Source organism: Ambystoma mexicanum, chromosome 3q (genome assembly GCF_040938575.1).
Source record: "Ambystoma mexicanum isolate Mex_15411 chromosome 3q, UKY_AmexF1_1, whole genome shotgun sequence".
Taxonomy (NCBI): Eukaryota; Metazoa; Chordata; class Amphibia; order Caudata; family Ambystomatidae; genus Ambystoma; species Ambystoma mexicanum.
Genome location: NC_090926.1, coordinates 22,486,175 through 22,506,748, shown reverse-complemented (window position 1 = coordinate 22,506,748; position 20,574 = coordinate 22,486,175).

Sequence of the window (20,574 nt, the reverse complement as noted above, 5' to 3'; positions counted from 1 at the left end):
GAAGAACCCAGTACAGGTGAGGAGGAGGAGGGAACTAAAGAGGGTATTAGTCAAGCACACAATACTCCATCGCATGACAGTTTGCAACGCCAAAGGATGGCTAGCTTAGAGCAGTATCAAGAACTGGTTAACGCCATACAAGGGATAACTGCCGAGCTCCAAACCCTTAAGGTTGAAAACTCCGCTCTTAAGGCTGACAATGCGGCCCTGAGACAACAAATGATGCAGAGAGAAGAAGTCCGGGGTGATCTCCCTCCTATGCCATTACCCTCTGGGAAGTATGAAGGGAACCCCAAGAGGATCAAGGAATTCCTCGACGCTTGTAGAGTATACTTCACCTTTCGCCCTAAGATGTATGAATTCGACCAGGCAAAGGTTGGCTTCCTCGTCTCAAACCTTGGGGGTAACGCCCTAGCATGGGCCACCCCATTGGTCACAGAAGCTGATCCAGTGCTAAATGATTACAATGCCTTTGTACTACGATTCAGAGAACGCTTCGAAAGGACCGAAGCCTTATACGCTTCGTATGAAATCATACTTGATCTCAAACAGGGCCTTTCGGATGTACAAACTTATGCCTCAAACTTCCAGAGGATAGCTTTGAAGACAGGATGGCCTGATTCAGCAAAACAAACACTCTTTAGGAGAGGGTTACATGAAGACTTGAAGGATGAACTCTCTCGGGTAGCCAGACCTTCTTCCTTCCAAGAACTGGTAGCCCTAGCCCTCCAGATGCAATTTCGGATATCCGAAAGACGAGCAGAAAGAAGGAAGTCCAGAACCAATCCACACTCTACTCCCTCCTCCTACTTGCCTACCGCTCCGGTGAAGTCTCATCTCCAGACTGAAGAACCCATGCAAATAGGTGCAGCAAGGGGTCCCCTTAGTGCTGCAGAAAGAAAGAGACGAAAAGACCTAAGCTTGTGCATGTACTGTGGTTCCGAGAAGCACCTTCTTAGAGACTGTCCAGAAGTACCTCCCAGAATATCGGGAAACGAAGAACCCCGACCCTGAGCAGGGACACGGAAGGGGCTTCGCTGGCTAATCCCTGTGTTACAAGTCCACCCATAACATGTAACCCCTCTAACCAATTTATGGTCCTGAAGATAGTTCTGGAATGTACAACATCTCATGCAGTAGAGTGTCTCGCTATGCTAGACTGCGGTGCAGCTGGAAACCTTATGGACGACCTATGGGCTAGTAAATATGCCATTCCCAGAAGAGAAAAACCACAACCCATACCCGTAGAAGGAGTAGACAGCACCCCTATGTCTTCTGGTCTCATCCGACAGGAAACCACAGAAGTCGTGGTTAAGATGAAAACTCATCAGGAAACCCTGGTGTTTGATTTGATAAAGGCAGCCCACTTTCCAGTAATACTCGGAATACCCTGGTTAAGAAAGCACAATCCAGGGATTGACTGGGTAACCAACATAGTGGAATTCAGGTCAGACCTTTGTATGCAGTCCTGCTTGAAAGAAGAAGGGCAACATTCACATCAGGGAGATGCAGTGCCTGCAAGAAGTATCAAGTCCATTCCTGTGACCTATCAAGAATTCACTGACATCTTTACAGACACTCAACCCAGACCCCTTCCTCCACATCGAGCCGAGGATTGTAGGATCGATCTTGTACCCAATGCTGTGGTTCCTTTTGGGAGAATGTATCCCTTATCCCTTCCTGAGAAGGAAGCATTAAGGGACTACCTAGCAAGTAATTTACAGAATGGCTTGATACAAGAATCTAATTCATCGGCCTGAGCCTCCCTGTTCTTTATTCCAAAGAGGGGAACCAAGGAGCTAAGACCGTGTATTGACTTTAGGGGCCTGAGTAGTCAAACCATACGAGACAGATACCCTGTGCCTCTGATAAAGGAGATCATGGAAGCAGTACAAGGGGCAAGATGGTTTACCAAATTAGACCTCAGAGGGGCCTATCATCTCCTACGAATCAAACAAGGGGACGAATGGAAGACCGCCTTTCGTACTCCTTTAGGTCATTTCGAGTACAAGGTGATGCCCTTTGGGTTAGTCAACGCGCCAGCCCAGTTCCAAAGATTCATGGACAAAGTCTTCAGTGATCTTCTGTTTAAATCCACGGTAGTCTACTTGGATGACATCTTGGTTTACTCGCACACGTTAGAACAACATCGTCTACATGTAAGGGAAGTGCTCAAGAGACTCCGAGACCATCACCTGTTAGCCAAACCTGAGAAATGTCTTTTCGAGGTTTCTACAGTTCCGTACTTGGGTTTCATTCTGTCAGAAGACTGCATCGAGATGGATCCCAACAAGACAGCATCCATTAACAATTGGCCTGTTCCCAACTCAATCAAGGACATCCAGAGGTTCTTGGGTCTGACTAATTCCTATCGGAAATTCATTACAGGCTTCTCCAACCTGGTCTTACCTATTACGGCTTTGCTAAAGAAGGGGGTGAAGTTCCATTGGACAACCGAAGCTGATTCCGCCTTTAACCAGCTCAAATAAGCGTTCACCTCTGCACCTATCCTCAGGCAGCCTGACCAGTCTCAGCCCTTTATCGTAGAAGCTGATGCCTCACAAGGGGCCATTGGGGCAGCTCTGCTACAACGGAAGGAGGACCAACTCAAACATCCCATCGCCTATTATTCCAGAACACTCAACTCTAGTGAAAGAAACTATTCGGTGATTGAAAAGGAACTGTTAGCAATTAAACAGGCTTGTGAGGAGTGGCGTCATCTGTTGCAAGGAGCAAGGTACCCATTTCAAGTTCGGACTGACCACAGGAACCTAAGTATTCTCCAACAAATGGAATGCAGAAACTCTTGTCATGCTCGTTGGGCTTATTTCTTCTCCCAATTCGATTTCGTACTTACATACTTACCTGGTAAAGAAAACCACTTAGCTGATGCACTCTCCCGCAGCTACGGAGAAGAATCTGGGAAATACACAGAACAGGAATGTCTACTCAACGGGAAGAGTTTCATTGGAACCGTCAATAGTTATTTACAACAAGTATTGAATGCCCAAAAGAATGCATCTCTTCCAAAGGATCCCTCTCTAGCCTATAAAGGGGAATACCTGTTCAAAGACGACTTGCTTTATCTGCCCACCCAAGATCTCCAGAACCAAGCAATATCTTGGTGCCATGATCTGCCCAAGGCTGGACATAAGGGTCGTGCTTCCACACTGGATTTGCTGAAAAGGAGTTTTTGGTGGCCGACAATGAACAAGGACGTAGTGAGGTACGTCTCCACCTGCCCCATATGTGCCCAAAGTAAACACAGTACGTCTAAACCATTGGGGCTTCTACAACAAGATGAACCATCTACCGGACCATGGCAACGTATATCCATGGATTTTATTGTTGAATTACCCAAATCAGAAGGATGTTCAGCAATCATGGTTGTTGTTGACTCCTTCAGTAAACTAGCTCATTTCGTCCCACTCAAAGGTACTCATTCGGCAACTACCACAGCGGACGTATTCCTGAAGGAGATAGTCCGTCTCCATGGCCTACTGTCCTCTATAGTGTCCCATAGAGGAACACAGTTCACCTCCAAGTTCTGGACAACCTTGTGTAAACAGTTACATATTCAGAGGGCGTTATCTTCTGGTTTTCACCCCGAAACAAATGGACAGACTGAACGCCTCAAAACTACACTTGAACAGTTTCTAAGATGTTACTGCAACCAGAATCAGGACAACTGGTATCATCTCTTATCAGTGGCAGAATTCTCATACAACAACACCAAACATACTGCAATAGGAATGAGTCATTTTAAATGTACCTATGGGTACGAACCCAAACATATCCCATTCTCTACAGTTCAACCCACCAATGTACCTACCATAGACCAACTGCTGAACACCCTTAAACAAACTCATAAGGCTGCTCAAGAAACCCTGTCAGTCAGTCGTCAAACTTATAAGAGATGGGCTGATAAGAACCGAAGACCAAATCCTGATTGGAAAAAAGGAGACAAGGTATGGCTGTCCACTAGATACCTCCCCAGAAGAGTCCATCCCGGTAAATTCACTCCCAGATATATCAGACCATTTTCCATAGAACAAAGGATCAATCTTGTAGCCTTCCGGTTAGTCCTTCCAAACTCTCTTCGAAGGGTACATCCGATATTCCATACCTCGCTTCTTAAAGAGTATAAACCTGATCCTTTCTCCAGAACCATCAGAAGAAAACGATTCCCAATGAAGAGGATGACACCCAAGAGTATGAGGTTTCACGCATCTTGGACTCTCGATACAAACACGGTGCCCTGCAATACTTCATTTTATGGAAGGGATACCCTTGGACGGAAAGATCGTGGGAAACCAGCGAGAAATCTACATGCCTCCAGACTCCTACGCAAGTTTCACACACTTCGTCCAGGTAAACCTGGAGGAGGGCCTTGGCGAAGGGGTTATACTGTCATGGCGCGTGCGCCATGGAAGCTATGGAGACAATGGAAGAAGGGCTAATTCCACCGGCGGTCTAGTCTCCCACGCACCTTGCACGTCATGATGCATTTAAATAGGCGTCACACGCGGAAGTCTTCGCGTTGCAACCTTGCTTTTCCAGCTAGGTCCTTACGCTTTGTACTCCGCTCCTGTCCCGCCTGAGTTTATCCACTGGCTTTTCCTCCTTGTCCGCCCTCTGTGGCTGCCTCCTCTCCTTTCATTCCGCCCGCTGTGGCTGCTCGTTCTGCTCCGCCTCCTCTCCTTTCTTTCCGCTCGAGCAGCCCGCTTCATCCCCGGCTTGTCTCGTGTGTTTCCTTGGTATCCCCCTGCTGTGTGTACAGCTGTCACTGTACGCTCCTTCCACTTCAGCGACCTTCAGTCCTCTTCCTCTTTTCTCACCTGTAGTATCCATCCAAGCTGCTGCTCCGGATACCCACGCTGGAATCTCTTCCACCTGCCAACCGTAGTGTCTTCTGGGAATTGGAGTCCATTCATCTTACTCCAACGGAAAGCCTTCCTTTCTTCGTATCCGTAGTGCTATCACATCTCAGCACACCAGGGTTTTTCAGCCACGCTTTTCCCTGGTTTTGGGGGCAGGCTCCCTGAGGGTCCCCTTTGCCTTGCTGTCTGCCGGCTGGCAAGGTGGCCTCCGGTGGAGCTTGTCCTAAACTCACTAAGAAAGGACTGGATCTCTGGAGAGAAAGAAGAGCCATTTCCACGGACAGTTCTTCGGAAGATCCCAGTACAGGTGGGGAGGAGGAGGAGGGAACTAAAGAGGGTATTAGTCAAGCACACAATACTCCATCGCATGACAGAAAGTCTCAAATCCCAGAAATCCAAGAAAAAGCAAAGTTCCAGTTCAGTAATCCAGGTGCAGTTCAAAATAAACCCAAAATCCAAGAAGAAAAAGCAATAGTTCCAGTTCACCAGTTCCAAGGGGTATCCAGTAGGCAATCCAAAAGGGAAACAAGATCAAGGTCAGCAACACAGTACGACTAATCCTTAGGGAAATCCAGAAGCAATCCGAAGTCAAAAGCAGAGATGTCAAAATTCTAGGAAACAGCAGTTCAAGAAAACGAAGCAGATCCAGAACAAAACGCAGCAGCAGAGAAGTTGAGAAGCACTGCTGTGTGTGCAGACAGGGTTTAAATGCAAGCAGTTTCCGGATTTGTGGATCACGTGACTTGCCCAGGTCACATGAGCCCCTTGTCACAGAAAGTTAGCAGCTTGCAATTTGGCGTGGCTCTGTGTTCCGCAATCGCCATGGCAACCTCCATGTGCGTTGTGGGAAATGGCGTGACATGTGCAAGTGGTGGTGTCCTTTGATGTATGGATCACCGCCTGGGGCTGGGAATGGTGTGCTGCTGCTCGGCAGTTGGTCAGTGCACGACATAGAGTTATCACAGATGTATGTGGGCCCATTATTGTCCATGAAAGGAATAACAGACCACTGATAATGTTAGCAGCAAATGTCATTGGAATTTAATCTGCACCTGCTAGATAATTAGTGCTGGTCAGAGATTTCTGTGGGAGGCAGATTCCTGGTAGATGGAACCATATATCACTCTGTTCTCTAAGAGTATTGATATGGCATAGAAAAGGAGTATCAGATTATAGAGTTTATCCAACAAAGATGGGGACCCATATAGCTCTCCTTCTGTGCACAGACACATTATATCATAAATAAAACCTATGCCTTGTGATGTTACATACAAATATTTTTTGAAATACTGGTCATGATGTGGCAATGTCAGTTAAATATCAAACATGAGGACACAAAATTGTTAAATATGATTTATGTGCCCCATATCTTTATGCATAATACTATTTTATGAGCTTAAGGGATTTTAAATCCCATGCAGATTCAATATTTGGTCTCTCTGAGAATAATGCAAAAAAACCTTAACACTGTGCCACTGAATATACCACAACCCTATTGATACATGCTGGCACATTCAAATGTAAGGTATAACTGCAATACTGCAACTGCCAGTACTGTCCCTCATAAAGCTAGCAAACATTTTGATAGATTTTAGGGCATCATGTGAAGCATAGTAGTAGGCACTGTGCAATCAACAGTCGATACAGTACTATTAAAACAGAGTCCTTGTTGAGAAGTACAATACCTCGTTATTAAATCTGTATCAGTCCGACTGAGAAGTGAATGCCATATAATACAATATAATATTCTGCTAATTAATTAAGTCATCTTTTATAACATGCTTAATACCGGAGACCAGTCTCAAAGTCCAAGACCGGGACTCAAACCTTTTTTGCTCGGTGTTGGCTTGTTCCAAGACGAACGTGCTGCCCTAGAGCTATCCTCCCGGCCCTAGAGTGCAGGTGTAAACAAGTATTGCCATTTCAGCACTCTACTGTGACAATGTTGATGGCTATATAATCAATAAACTAAAGGTTCATTCACATACAAAAGATTGCAGCCCTTCTGAAAAGTGTGACTACATAAAGAAATGTACCATGTTGAGATCAGAAGTGGAAGCCTAAGTCATAAAGGCTGGAATTTTAAACTGATCTAGAAAAGGAGTGAAAGAGAAGACCCGCACACAGACACACATAGGTACATACATTGCCACACATTAATCCTCCTCCTCCATTATGTACTGTGGTAAGGCTGAACATTGACACACATAACACATTTCAATTGAGTTTTGCAAAAGATAGTTTTATTCAGTGTTCTGGAACGTTAGAGGTTTGGACCAAACACCTACAGGAACTAGTGCACTATCTCTAACAAATAAGGATGTTCCTAGAGAAACAATGTCGGGGATGAGACAACACTAACTGGGGCTTTTGCACAGGTGTTCTACATCTCCAAAGATGAATGACCAAGAATTAAAGTTATAAACTTAACCTCAAGAGTCCCTATTCCATTGTGCAGACCTTAGACAACCACGTAATGTCCAAAAGGTCAGTGGACAGTAAGTTCCAAATCCTAATTTTAACAAGTCCTTAGCCTCCTGGCAGGTTCCAAGAAATGACCAACAAAAGAGTTGATAAATCCTCTTCTCAAATGTGTCAAGACGAGGTCCGTCCCAACGCAGAAGCAGCTTGAACTCCTACCTCCCCTTGGTGGTCTTGGCGCCTGGATTAGGTAAACGCAGGCCACCGCGACCCCCATGGGGAAAGAGGGTTAGGGTCCACGGGTTGGATGGGTTTGGGGGAAGTAGGGAAACCGGGTTGAGGTTTAGGAAGGGGTTATGGACAGGTAGGGGGTTAAAAGGGAAGGCATGCTCCTTGACTCCAACCTTAGTGCGTCTGCTCTGGTGGTTGTGGTTGCAGAGGTTCTTCAACTTTCTCATTCACTCATCTGCACATTCATTCATGTCTCAAGCATGCATTACCCCAGATGAGGCTCCGCACTCAGTTTAGTGTCTTGGACTGAGTTATGACCCCTTACAACGGTATCTCATGCATGCGTTACCCATGATGAGGCTCAGCACTCAGTTTAATTGTTGCACTGAGTTTCGCCTCCTTTGTACGTTAATATTAACAAACCTCTGTATTGCAGCAAGAATTCTAGCTTAGTACATCTACATTAACTGTGGTATACCTTCTTAAGCATCTGGCAATTAATTACATAGAATACAAAAAGCACTTAGCTCTGGCTTCTTTTTGCATTCATTCCACCCGCTGGCTCTGCAGTCTGTGGGCCCGTGGGAAATCTGGGCGTAATAGCTGACGGAATGCTCCTGACAAGAAAGGGGACAATTAGCGTGTGCTTTTCACATATTTCAGTTAACTCACAAGCACCCGCAACTGGCGAGCGTTATTCAGCATGCAGTTTGTTAGTATAACATTCCGATTGTTCTTCTAGACCTTCCTATGTGTCTGTTCGGCTCTCACAGCTGTCAAGCAGTCAAGCGGAGCCTCTAATGAGCGTTAGTTTGTCAGGTAAGTAATTGCAGCATGCTCCGCAATGATAGTTCAAACAGATCACTTATCTTAGGTGCCGCGGGGTCTGAGGAATTGTGTTCCAGCAGCGACGGCGGCCCTCCGTGAGGCTTGGCTGTAGCTCTGTGGAATGCGTCCTCTCGGCAACAGAGTTGAGCGCGAACAAGCGCTCGCGAGCCACGCATGCGCACAAGTCCTTTCGCGCATGCGCGTTGCTTTGGGCGTTGGCTTGGGCGTTCCCTGGGTCGTTTGCAGACTCTGTGTGCATGATTTCTTCCGGCAATGAATCCGGGCTGCTGGGGCTGTAGTCTTGAGGTGTGAGGCTGCTGGGAAACTTAGTTTTTCCTGGTTTTTACCTTTGTAAGTCCTTTCTTGCTACAACAGACACACCTACAGGAGGGGCAGAGATGGCATCTACTTAATGAGCTTCCCCCCATAGTACCAGCAACTACCTTAACCTTGTGTTTCCCCTGGGGGCTTAGTCTCGGGTTTACAACAGTACACCCCCTCCCCACAGAAGGGCCTGGTTTAGGGGAGTGATTGCGATGGAACAGGCGTAAGAGCCGAGGATCATGCACATTTGAGACGGGTTCCCAAGACCTATCTTCGGGGCCGAACCCCACCCAGTCAATAAAGTAGTACAACTGACCTCCCCTTACCCGTGAATTCAAAATGGCTCAAACCTCATATTCTGGGTACCCCTCTACCAGTACATGTGGTGGTCTCTCCATACGTATGTGAGGGGCTGCAGGCTTTAACAGAGCCACATGGAAAACCGGATGGACTTTCATGTGGCCAGGGAGACGAAGTCGCATGGCTACCGGGTTAATAATTTGTGTGATGCTGAATGGGCGGAGGAAGCAAGGTTTTAATTTCTGAGACCCAGGTAGATGCAAGTGTTGTGTCGAGAGCCAGACTTTGTCTCCTATTTTGTACTCCGGGTTTTCTATCGGCATATTTCTTACTGGTATTTTTGGCCATAAGTAAGTTCTGCTGGACCGCCTTCCAGGTTTGTGTTAGTTGAGTCACTCTAGTTTGTACTGAAGGTAGTGTATCTGGGATACACGCACCGCTTGGTTGTACATGTGGGTTATATCCGTAGGTCACAAAAAACGGATAGTATCCTGTGGAGGTATGTCTGGAATTCTTGTATGCTATTTCTGCCAGCCATAGGAATTCTACCCATCCTTCGTCAGGACTGTGTGTGAAACAACGAAGGTACTGTTCAAGCTTTTGATTCAATCGCTCTGTTTGTCCGTCCGTCTCGGGATGGTAACTGCTGGACATTTGTAGTTGAATACCTATTTTATCACAGAAGAGATGCCAGAATTTTGATGTGAACTGGGACCCAAGGTCCGGAAATTATGTGTAGCGGTACCCCATGCAGTCGGACTATGTGTTGAAGGAATAAATCTACGAATTCGCCTGCTGTAGGCAGGCCGCGACTGGGCACAAAGTGGGCTAGTTTGGAGAGTGAGTCTATTATTTCATGTTATATTATGTTATTTTGCACTTATATAGCGTCTTATATACCAATGGTATGGTCTGAAGGCGCAGGTAGGTTGAACGCCCTTGGGAACCAAAGTTCAGGTCAGTAGAGAGAGTAGGGAGATTCAACGGCGCGTGTGCGCACCGGTTATGTGTGCAGCTGGTGTGGTATTTGTGTAATAGCTGCTTCTTAGCGGTAGGTGTGGTGGTTGAGATCAGGGGTATGTGTTCGTTCTGGCAGGATTTATCCAGACCGACTGTGGCTGCGTTAGTGCCTGAGGAGAACGCCTGGCTGGCGGGAGGGGGGTGTAACCAGTAGTGTTTACTTAGAATGATGGGGAGTGAGCGGGAGATGTTGGTATGAGATCAGTTATACCGAATGGTGTCATAGTATCTCTGTGTTCTAGTTGAGTGGTGGTGGAAAGAAGAGAGTAAGCGTGGGGTGTGATATGATGGGTTACATGCTCTTTCAAACGTCCCCTGCATTCCAGACCATACTATTTACGTTGCGCAGTTCTATGCGCTCCAGTCCGTTCTATGGACTTTTATTCATTCCATGCGTCCCCGTCTGCTACACACTCTGGTTTGCTCGACACACTCATGCACTCCAGTCCGCCCTGTGTGCTCACGTCCGCCCCGCATGCCCCAGTCTGCCCTACGCATGCATTCCTGTCTGCCCCTGTATTTCGCATTCACCCACCTTACGCAGTCACCCGTTCCCCGCATTCACCCGTTCCCTGCACTCATCGGCTCCCCGCACTCATCCGCTCCCCGCACTCATCCGCTACCCGCACTCATCCGCTCTATGTACTCATCTGCTCTATGCACTCGTGCTTTCCACACATTAAACTCATCCGCTCCCCGCACTCATTCGCTCGCTTCACTCATCCGCTCTATTTACTCATCCGCTCTATGTACTCATCCGCTCTATGTACTCATCCGCTCAATGCACTCGTGCTTTCCACGCATTCAACTCATCCACTCCCCGCACTCATCCGCTCTATGTACTCATCTGCTCTATGCACTCGTGCTTTTCACGCATTCAACTCATCCGCTCCCCGCACTCATTCGCTCGCTTCACTCATCCGCTCCCCGCGCTCATCATTTCCCTGTATTCATCCGCTCCCCGTACTCATCCGCTCCCCCTACTCATCCGCTCCCCATACTCATCCGCTCTATGTACTCATCCGCTCCCCGTACTCATCCACTCTATGTACTCATCCGCTCTATGTACTTATCCCCTCTACATACTCATCTGTTCTACATACTCATCTACTCTACATACTCATCCACTCTACATACTCATCCATTCTACATGCTCGTCCACTTTACACGCTCCTCCACTCTACACGCTCATACGTTCTGTGCATTCATCAGTTCTACACGCTCCTGCGTTCTATTCGCTTCTCTGTATTTATGCACTCATCCGCCATACACGCATGTCCGCTCTACACACTCAACCACTCTATAAGCTCATCCGCATAACATGTTCATCCATTCTATACCCTCATCCCATCTACCTACTCATTCGATTTACACACTCATTCGATCTATATAGTCATCTGTTCTTCCACTCATGCATTCTTTCACTCAGTGCATTCATCTGTTCAACACGCTTCATTCATTCTAACTATTTCATCCACGCCATTCACTTCGTTCCCTCCTCATGCATTATGTGCCTTTCAGCAGTTTACATCCCCTTACTGTTTCCCTATGATTTATTCTTATTATCCACTTCACTATTTTGATCTACTTTACTCGTTTAATTCTATTTATCTTTCTAGTGTATATTTGGGGTTATCGGCTGTCAATTTCTCGCATCAGGTAGTTTGTTGGGTTGGTGTCGTTGAGATGCTGTTTGTCTGTTTGGGTTAGTTTGGTACCGGTTGGTTTTAGGGGAAGAGCCAGGTTTTCAGCAGTTTGCAGAAAGATGTTAAATCCTCAGTTTGGCGGATGTGGGGTGGGAGTGAGTTCCACAGGGTGGGGGCCAAGGCTGAGAATGATGATCCGCCTAATATGACTGAGTTTGTCTTAGGTATGACTAGGAGGCCGGCTGAGCTTGATTTTAGGGTGTGAGGGGGGTGGTAGGGTTTTAGTTTGTCTTGAAGATATTGAGGTCCTGTATTATGCAGTGCTCGATGGGAGATGCATAAGGTTTTGAAAGTCACCCTTCGGGCTACTGGAAGCCAGTGCAGCGTCTTAAGGGCTGGGGAGATGTGGTCTCTTGGGCCGACCGCAAGTAGCATTTTGGCTGCTGCGTTTTGTGCCCTTTGGAGTTTATTCAGTTGGTACGTGTGGATTCCGAGGTATAGGGGGTTTGCATAGTCCAGTCTTGATATAATGATTGATTGGACCGCGGAGAGTCTGTTAGGAAAGCAGAGATATAGAAGGATACGCCTAAGGGTTTTAAGGTGGTAGTGGCAGGATTTTGAGACGTTGTTGACTTGGCGCGAGAGTGTTAGGTCATAGTCAATGGTGCATTCAAGATTTTTCACTGAGTTGCAGGGGGTTGGTGAGCTGCCCGTGGCGGATGGCCAGGGTAGTGGATGCGGAAGAAGCTCAGAGTTGCCACATACCATGATTTCCATTTTGGAGGGGTTTAACAAGAGGTGGCTTTGGGTCATCCAGAGTTCTATGTCGAGGAGGTAGGAGGCCAGGTCAGGTCGGGAGTTGGGATTTGAGTTAATTAGTTTTAGAATTAGTTGAGTGTCGCCGGCGTAGTTGTAACACAGGATGTTGTGTGAACGAATTATTGGAGGGAGGGTGATCAGGTAGAGATTGAACAGGAGGGCAGATAGGCATGCTCCTTGTGGGACTCCCGTGTCGACTGGTCGGGCTTGGGAGGTATAGCTGGAGAGTATCGTTATTTGGTACCTATCTTTAGGGAGTGGAGCGGTCTAGGAGGATTGAGTGTTATGCTCACCTGGCTCCCACAGGGGCGTCGATCCGAACTGGACAACTGCAGTCTCCACCAATGTGACGTGTAGTGCCGAGATGACAGACTGGACTGGCCCACCCAGCTTGGTTTGCTTGGCCCTTAGGAGTATTCTTCTGTAAATGGAGAAAGGGAATTAACCACCCGTGGAGTTGAGAGTTAACCCACACCTCCCCCTGCTGTTCTCCCCACTGATCGCTTCTAATGTCTCTTCTTAAAGTCTCACCTGATGGTTTGGAAGGATGAGCTCTCCATCCTGCATCGAGCGCAGGGGCGCGTAGATAACCAGTTGCTTCACTGGTTGAAGGAATTGGTGAGTTTCAGAACATTGTAGTTCGTAAGAGTTCAAATGTCTGACTTTCACTCTTGTCCGATTCCTTGCAGTTTGCAGTTGACCCCAGCGAAGAGTTCCTCGTGGTAGCTGACGAAGTTCAGATAAGGATTTGTCTTATCCAACACATTTCAATAAAATAAGGCCAGAATGTAACCTGTTGCTTTCTCCCTTATTCAGGTGCAGAGAGAAAATATGAACTTCGTGGAATAATGCCTCTGGCGGTAACATTAGGTAAGTCTATTGTGGTGAGAAGGATTCCCCTTGCTTGTCCCTTTGTCTCACCTTGTTGTCCTTTTGTTCCCCTTAGGGGCAGGGGTTCGGCGAGGATGCTATGGAGACTGCGCCGACCTGTGAAGAGGAATAGTGCCCCCGGCGGTAAGTCTATCGGGGCAGTTACTATTGCCTCTGTTTATTCCCTTGGCTCACCTTTGCTGTTCTTGTGTTCCCCTTAGGTGCCGGAGTGCGGCGGGAACGTGCAGAAGGATGCGGTGGATCGTGAGAATGCTGCGAAGGCCGGTAAACTCAGCGCGGCGCTGCAGCAGGCGAGGCGGCGCGCGTGAAATACTTCTTTCTTCCAGCTCGAAGGCACGGTGGATCTGGAATTCAGGTAAGGATCGAAGGTATTGCTCTTGTTCTAACGCTTTCTCCTTCTGTTTTCCCCCTTTTTCTAGGAGCTGCAGACTCGAGGCGGGCGTGGCAGAAGACTGGATGCAGGCTTGCAGACACGGTGAGCGTTACGCTGTTAGGGAGAATTCTCTCTTTAGGCTGAATTTCCTAACCTAGTGAGTCCCCCAGCAGCTTTGCTGAATTTCTGGAGTTTGTTTTTTCCTCCTGCCAAGAGTGAGACTCTTTTTCTCCCACTCTTGGACATGATTTATGGTATTCCTTTGACTGGTAATGTGTTTTATGGGCTATGAGGTCCTTTACTCCATAGGGTCTCATGTGTTTTTACGATGTGTGTTACACAGCACCCTCCGTGCAGTAACACAGGGGTGTCATAGTGACACCCCACCATAGACTCCATATCCTGGGACTGACTACTGTCTCCCAGGGCATGTAAAGTCACCATTGGCTTTACTAGTCCCAAATTATTAACAGAAACCAGTACAAACCATCATATTGTGGACGTACTGGTCGGGGCAATTTGATTGCCCCGGGGTCTGTTAGTCGAGGGGGCACGTCTGCGTCCCCCCTGATCGAGTTTTGGCTGGTGGCAGTGGAAACTACTTGTTATATTCGACCGCAAATATTTTCCTATGGGATTTTCCCATTGTTCGAGGCTACCAACTTTAATTATTTCATTCTCATAGCCTCGAACATACCGCCGGTTTATTTAATTAATATTAATTCGCCGGTTGGTATTTTTTGCCAGGACTCTATTCTAAAATGGCGTTTGTGTTCTCTTCTGTGACTCCAACCCAAGTCGAGCCCTTTGTTCCACTTTTTGGTGGGCTTCTCCACAGAAGCCTCCAAAAGTGGTGCCACTCTGTCTGGGTACCACTTGGTGTGTGGGAGGGGGTTTAGGCACCCTGGACTGAGTTAACTTGGTAACTCAAGTCGCACTCTTGTGTGATTGGCCCAAGTGGTGAGCCGGCCAGCTCACCACTTAGCATGTTTGATTGACAGCTAGGCTGAGTGAATGGGGGTATGCTGCATAAAAGCAGGGCTTTGGGGACTGGAACTTCAGAAGTCGCCACAGGACCTGAGAATCCGACGAGGGAGAAGCTGAGCTGACTTACCACAACGACACCACCGGTGGAGCCCTGCGGAACCGACTCACCACTTACCGACGACAGAGAAGATTTCCCGGCTGGAGAGGCTTCTTCCCCTGACTGGTGGGCACAACCAGTTTTACCTTCCTTCTTTGCACCCCAGACCAGTTTGTGGTCGAACTGCCCGTGCCAAGCACCCCGGCGGCCCACTCACCTCTGAACCGCGAATCAGCGGACCGCGCCTTGTACCTGAGAAACACAGCGGCTGGTTTCTTCCCTAGCAGTGCAACAGACTCCTGTCTTCCCCCACGACGAGATCCTCTCTTCCCCCGGATGAAGCACTGACTTGCATCCGCTGCCAGGAACAACTGCCCCCGCTGGAGTGTTCTCACCACTTTAAGGTACCGCGTCGGCCAGGCCTCCCTTTCTAAAGATTGCTACAAGGTAATAATAACCCCTTAACCTTCTGGACTGGGCTGGCCGCCTTGACCCTCTAACTGGTCCCTTTCTTTGGTCCAACTCCTTTTTGAACCGTTACAAGACTTTTGTGCACTGCAACCGTGTGACCTTGGACACATTTCGTTTGATCCTCTTAAAGTGGATCCGGCCTATTGAACTCTACCTTCACGGTTTTACTTTGCCTTCCTCCCTTGTTATGTTCTTTTAAAAGTGTTGGGATCTGTTTCAATTTATTCTCTGCTTTTCTCTCCCTTTTAAAAAAACGAACTATTAGAGTGCCATCTACGTTAAGCGCTCACTGCTGTCTGAAAATAAGTGGGGCTTTACTTAAGACTTGTCTAATATTCTTTTAAGGGAGTGTATATCTTTTAGTGACCGTGTTTTTGAATTGCTTACTATTAGTGCCTGTGTGTTTTTCTAGATGTGGTTTTAAATAAATAATTATATCTCTTTTACACCAAGCCCTGGTCGGCGTTTACTTGTTCTATTGTGTTCTCTTGACCTATTGCGAATACTCTGTATACTGCCTAACTCTTCTTGAGGGAAGTCTGACTGCTCAGCCACAGCTACCAAGTGAATCTGTGTGGTGCAGACTGCTACCAAGTGGGTTTACTGGCAAACACCTTTAGTCTTAAATCTTTTGCAGTGGTCCCAGAGGGAACTGCACAGGTTTCTGCCTAACACTGGTGTACAGCGGTGGGATTTGTATTGAGTATACACTTTAGAGTGCTTGTTGAACACTTTAGGACAACTAACCACAGAGCTTAGCACTAAGAAGCTGATTTTCTAACTATGTCTGCTATGGAGAGTTATACCCTAGAATCATTGTCTGCCAAAACTGCTGATTGCTTAAAAGTATTGTGTAGACATAAGAATCTCTCTGAGAAGGGCAAGAAAATGGAACTTATAGAAAGATTGTTAGAAAACCAAAGTCTGGGTGGTACAGAGGAATCTACCCCCCCCCAGCAAATGTAGAAAACAGTGATGGTATTGATCTAAATAAAAGTCTTGATAATGAGTCAGAAGAGGAAAGTGAACCTAATGAAGTTAGCCACTCTGAGCCTCTGTCTGCCTTACCTACTGTACCTACTGGGCCTATACCAGGTCCCACATGTAACCCTGCTTATTTTGAACTCGAAAAAATGAAGCTTGAATTAGAGTACAAACGTTTTATTGCCCAATCTGAAAGACACCAAGAGCTAGAGTTCAGAAGAATGAATGCCCAGGCTGAGCAGAAGCAAGCTGAATTAAGACTCAGAGAAATAGAGCTTAATCATGGGATGGATTAAGGGTTACATAGTTAACACTTATGCAGGGATAAAGAATCTTGTAATGTTGGAGTCAATTTATGATGCATGCTCCCCTGAGCTCAGACAGCACTTGGCTGATTCAAAGGAATTAGATTCCAGGAAGTTAGCTAAGGCTGCTGACTTGTGGGTTGCCAACAGGGCCACTCACAAGGATTCTGGGGCTACTCAGAAAAAGGATGCGGGGAAAACAGCAAAAAAAAGACTCCAAAGAGAATTCTAATAATTCCAATTCTAAAGAGGGCCCCAAACGGCAAGTGGAAACTTTCCATTACTGGCTGATGAACCCATTGGAGTCTCAGCCAGTGTTTCTTTAGTGTCTCTGGGTCTGTGGGAACAACAGAACTTAGATGCCTATAATTCTATCCCAGATAATACTAAAGAGTATTATAAGGACAGTGTCCAGGTGAATGGTCAGGAGACTCCTGCCATTAGGGACATTGGGGCCAGAATAACTGTGGTGGACAAATCGTTTTTTCAGGCTGAGGATGTTGCTAAGGCACCCAAACGCCTCACCAAGTTAGCTGGAGGGCCTGTGCAGATGCTTCCCCAATTACCAGTTCTCATCCAGTGTAATGACATGACTGTGAAGATACCTGTCAGCATACAAAGTGAGGTGCCAGGAAGGGTTCTGCTGGGTAATGACTTCAAAACTCTTGGAGTAGTGTCACATACCCCCAGACCTCCTAGTAAAAGGCTACAGGAGCTCACCAGACCTGCAAGGGAGAGAACCATGAGAGGGACTCCCAAGGAGATGATGAAGAAAGAGATGGTTACCAGACATTTGGTCGAAAAAAATTGGTCGACCAGACAAATGGTCGAACCAATTTGGTCGAAAACCAAATGGTCGAATTTTTTATTTTTTTTATTTTCACCCCTTTTTTTTATTTTTTTGGGGGGGGCCCCCCAACACCCTTTTTTTCTCTAAAAACCCCTTTTTTTAAAAAACGAAAACCCGAAAAATAAATATATAAATAAAAAAAAATTCGTCCATTTGGTTTTCGACCAAATTGCGTCGACCAAATGTCATTCGACCAGTTTTCAGTCGACCAAATGACTGGACACCGAAAGATATCACTCCTGCTCCAGTGGAGATGTCAGCTGCTGTCTCTAAGAAACTAGAAGAAAAAGGGAAACCTAAAACATCTAAAAAGAACCTCACAGCCAGCACTCCAGTGCAGCCAACAAGGACTTCCCCTAGGTTGTCCAAAGTTACACCAGTAACTCCCCCTCCAGCTGAGGCTGAGAGGGAGGTACAACCCTGTGTGGTTGAACTAGACGCTGAAGAAGAGCTAGTGGAAGGCCCTGAACACATTAGAGATCTGGATCCTGTTGACCATCCTGAGCTGCAGTCTTTACTGACAAAAGGTGGACCCAACCGGGCAGACATCAGTAAGGGACAGAGAGAATGTCCAACTCTGGAAGGTCTTCTCCACCAGGCAGATGCTCAGGCTGAAGGGCAAGAGCCTGGGAAATATAGGTTACACTAGGAAGATGGCCTCTTCTACAGTGAACCAACCGAGTCTGCACCTGGGGACAACAAACGACTTGTAGTACCCCAAGAGAACAGACCACAGTTCTTGCAGTTAGCCCACGAGATTCCTTTGGCTGGTCACTTGAGTTTCAAGAAGACTAAGGAAAGGCTCTCACTCTACTTTTATTGGCCAAAGATGGGGGCTGAAGTAGATAAATACTGCAGGAGCTGCCACATCTGCCAGACTTCTGGTAAGGTTGGCTCCAAGAATGTGGCACCTTTAGTGCCTCTCCCTGTAGTGGGAGTCCCATTTGAGAGAGTAGGTATTGACATTGTTGGTCCCCTTGATCCTCCAACTTCCTCAGGCAACAGGTTTATACCTGTTGTAGTAGACCATGCTACTAGATACCCTGAGGCAATTCCTATGAGGACTGTTACAGCTCCGGCTGTGGCTAAGGCCATCCTTGGTATTTTTACCAGGGTTGGGTTTCCTAAGGAAGTAATCTCTGACAGGGGGTCAAATTTTATGTCCCACTACATGAAGGCCATGTGGAAAACCTGCAGAGTTACTTACAAGTTCTCAACCGCATACCACCCTCAGGCAAATGGGTTGGTTGAAAGGTTCAACAGAACCATGAAGAGCATGATAGGTGCTTTAGAGGACCCCCTTAAAAGAAAGTGGGACCTTCTACTGCCATGCCTTCTCTTTGCTTATAGAAAAGTCCCTCAGGAGGGAGTAGGTTATTCTCCCTTTGAACTTCTTTATGGTCATCTGGTCAGAGGTCCATTGGCCCTGATCACGGAGGGGTTGGAGAGTGCTCCTTCCCCCAAGCCAGTCAGAGTGACTGACTATGTGATAGGTCTCCGGAGGAGAATGTCACAAATGATGGCAGAAGCAAGTGATAACTTGAAAGCTGGACAAGTATTGGTCAAGCACTGGCATGACCAAAAGGCTAACATGGTTGAGTTTACTCAGGACCAGCTAGTTCTCATTATGATTCCAACAAGGCAGAGGGCCTTGCAAGACAAATGGATGGGACCCTTCAAAGTTGTGGGTAAACTTGGAGAGGTCAACTATCTGGTGGACTCGGGCAACCCCAAGGAGGCTCCAACAGTCTTCCACACCAACAGCCTAAAAGCGTATATCTCCAGACCTGATGTAGGAGCTTTGCTTCTAGCATCATCAGAGGAAGAAGAAGAGAGTGAAGTTCTCCCTGATCTCCTCAGAGGCCTACCTTTAGACGAAAAGATTGAAGGAGTAAATCTCTCTTCAAATCTGACACCTGAGCAACAGGAAGAGTGCCAATCTATGTTAAATCAGTTTGCCTCTCTGTTCTCACTTTCACCAGGCTTGACCCCTTGGGGACAGCATGACATACTCACTGGTGACTGTCTGCCAGTCAAAAGCAGAGGATATCGAATGTCAGAAAATGTAAGAACCCACATCAAGGGTGAGGTCAGCAAGATGCTTGATCTCGGGGTAATAGAGCCCTCTGCTAGTCCATGGTCTAGCCCAGTTGTGTTAGTACCAAAGGCAGGATCTAAAGAACTTAGATTCTGTGTAGATTACAGAACTCTTAATGCAGTCACTAAGACTGATGCCCACCCTTTGCCAAGGACAGATGAGTTGGTGGATAGACTTGGTGCAGCCAAGTTCCTCAGCACATTTGACTTGACGTCAGGCTATTGGCAAATAGCCCTGACAGACCATGCCAAGGAGAAAACTGCATTTTCTACCCCAGTTGGCTTATACCAGTTTAAGGTTATGCCTTTTGGATTGAAAAATGCACCTGCTACGTTTCAAAGGATGGTAAACCAGGTTCTGAATGGGATGGAGGACTTCTGCATGGCATACTTGGATGACATAGCAGTGTTCAGCAATTCCTGGGAAGAACATGTGGACCACCTGAGATATGTTTTGCAGGCTCTTGGAAAGGCCAATCTGACCATAAAGGCAAGTAAATGCCAGATTGGACAGTGTAAAGTGGTCTACTTTGGACATGAGGTAGGAGGTGGAGACAGAAGGCCTTTGCCCAGTAAGATTGAAGCTGTGCAAAATTGGACAACACCTACTACTCAGACCCAGGTGAGAGCCTTCTTAGGTCTCACTGGGTATTACAGGAATCTCATTGGGAACTATGGGTCCATAGCTTCTTCACTGAATGTCATCTCCTCTCCTAAATTCCCTAAAAAGATTAGGTGGAATGAGGAATGCAATCAGGCCTTTGAAACCCTCAAAAAGGCTCTTTGCCAAGCCCCAGTACTCAGAGCTCTTGACTATCACCAAACTTTCATTGTGCAAACAGATGCTTCAAATGTAGGAATAGGTGCAGTCCTCAGTCAACTGGATGGGAAAGGTAGGGAGCACCACATTTGCTTCATCAGTAGAAAACTGTCAGAATCGGAAACTACCACCCCCGAAAGCTCCTCACCTGACTCCTTAGAGGAATCCTCCTGGGTAGATGTCTTTGGTCTTCTTCTCCCCTCCTTCTTGATCTCCTGCGGGTCTTCGTC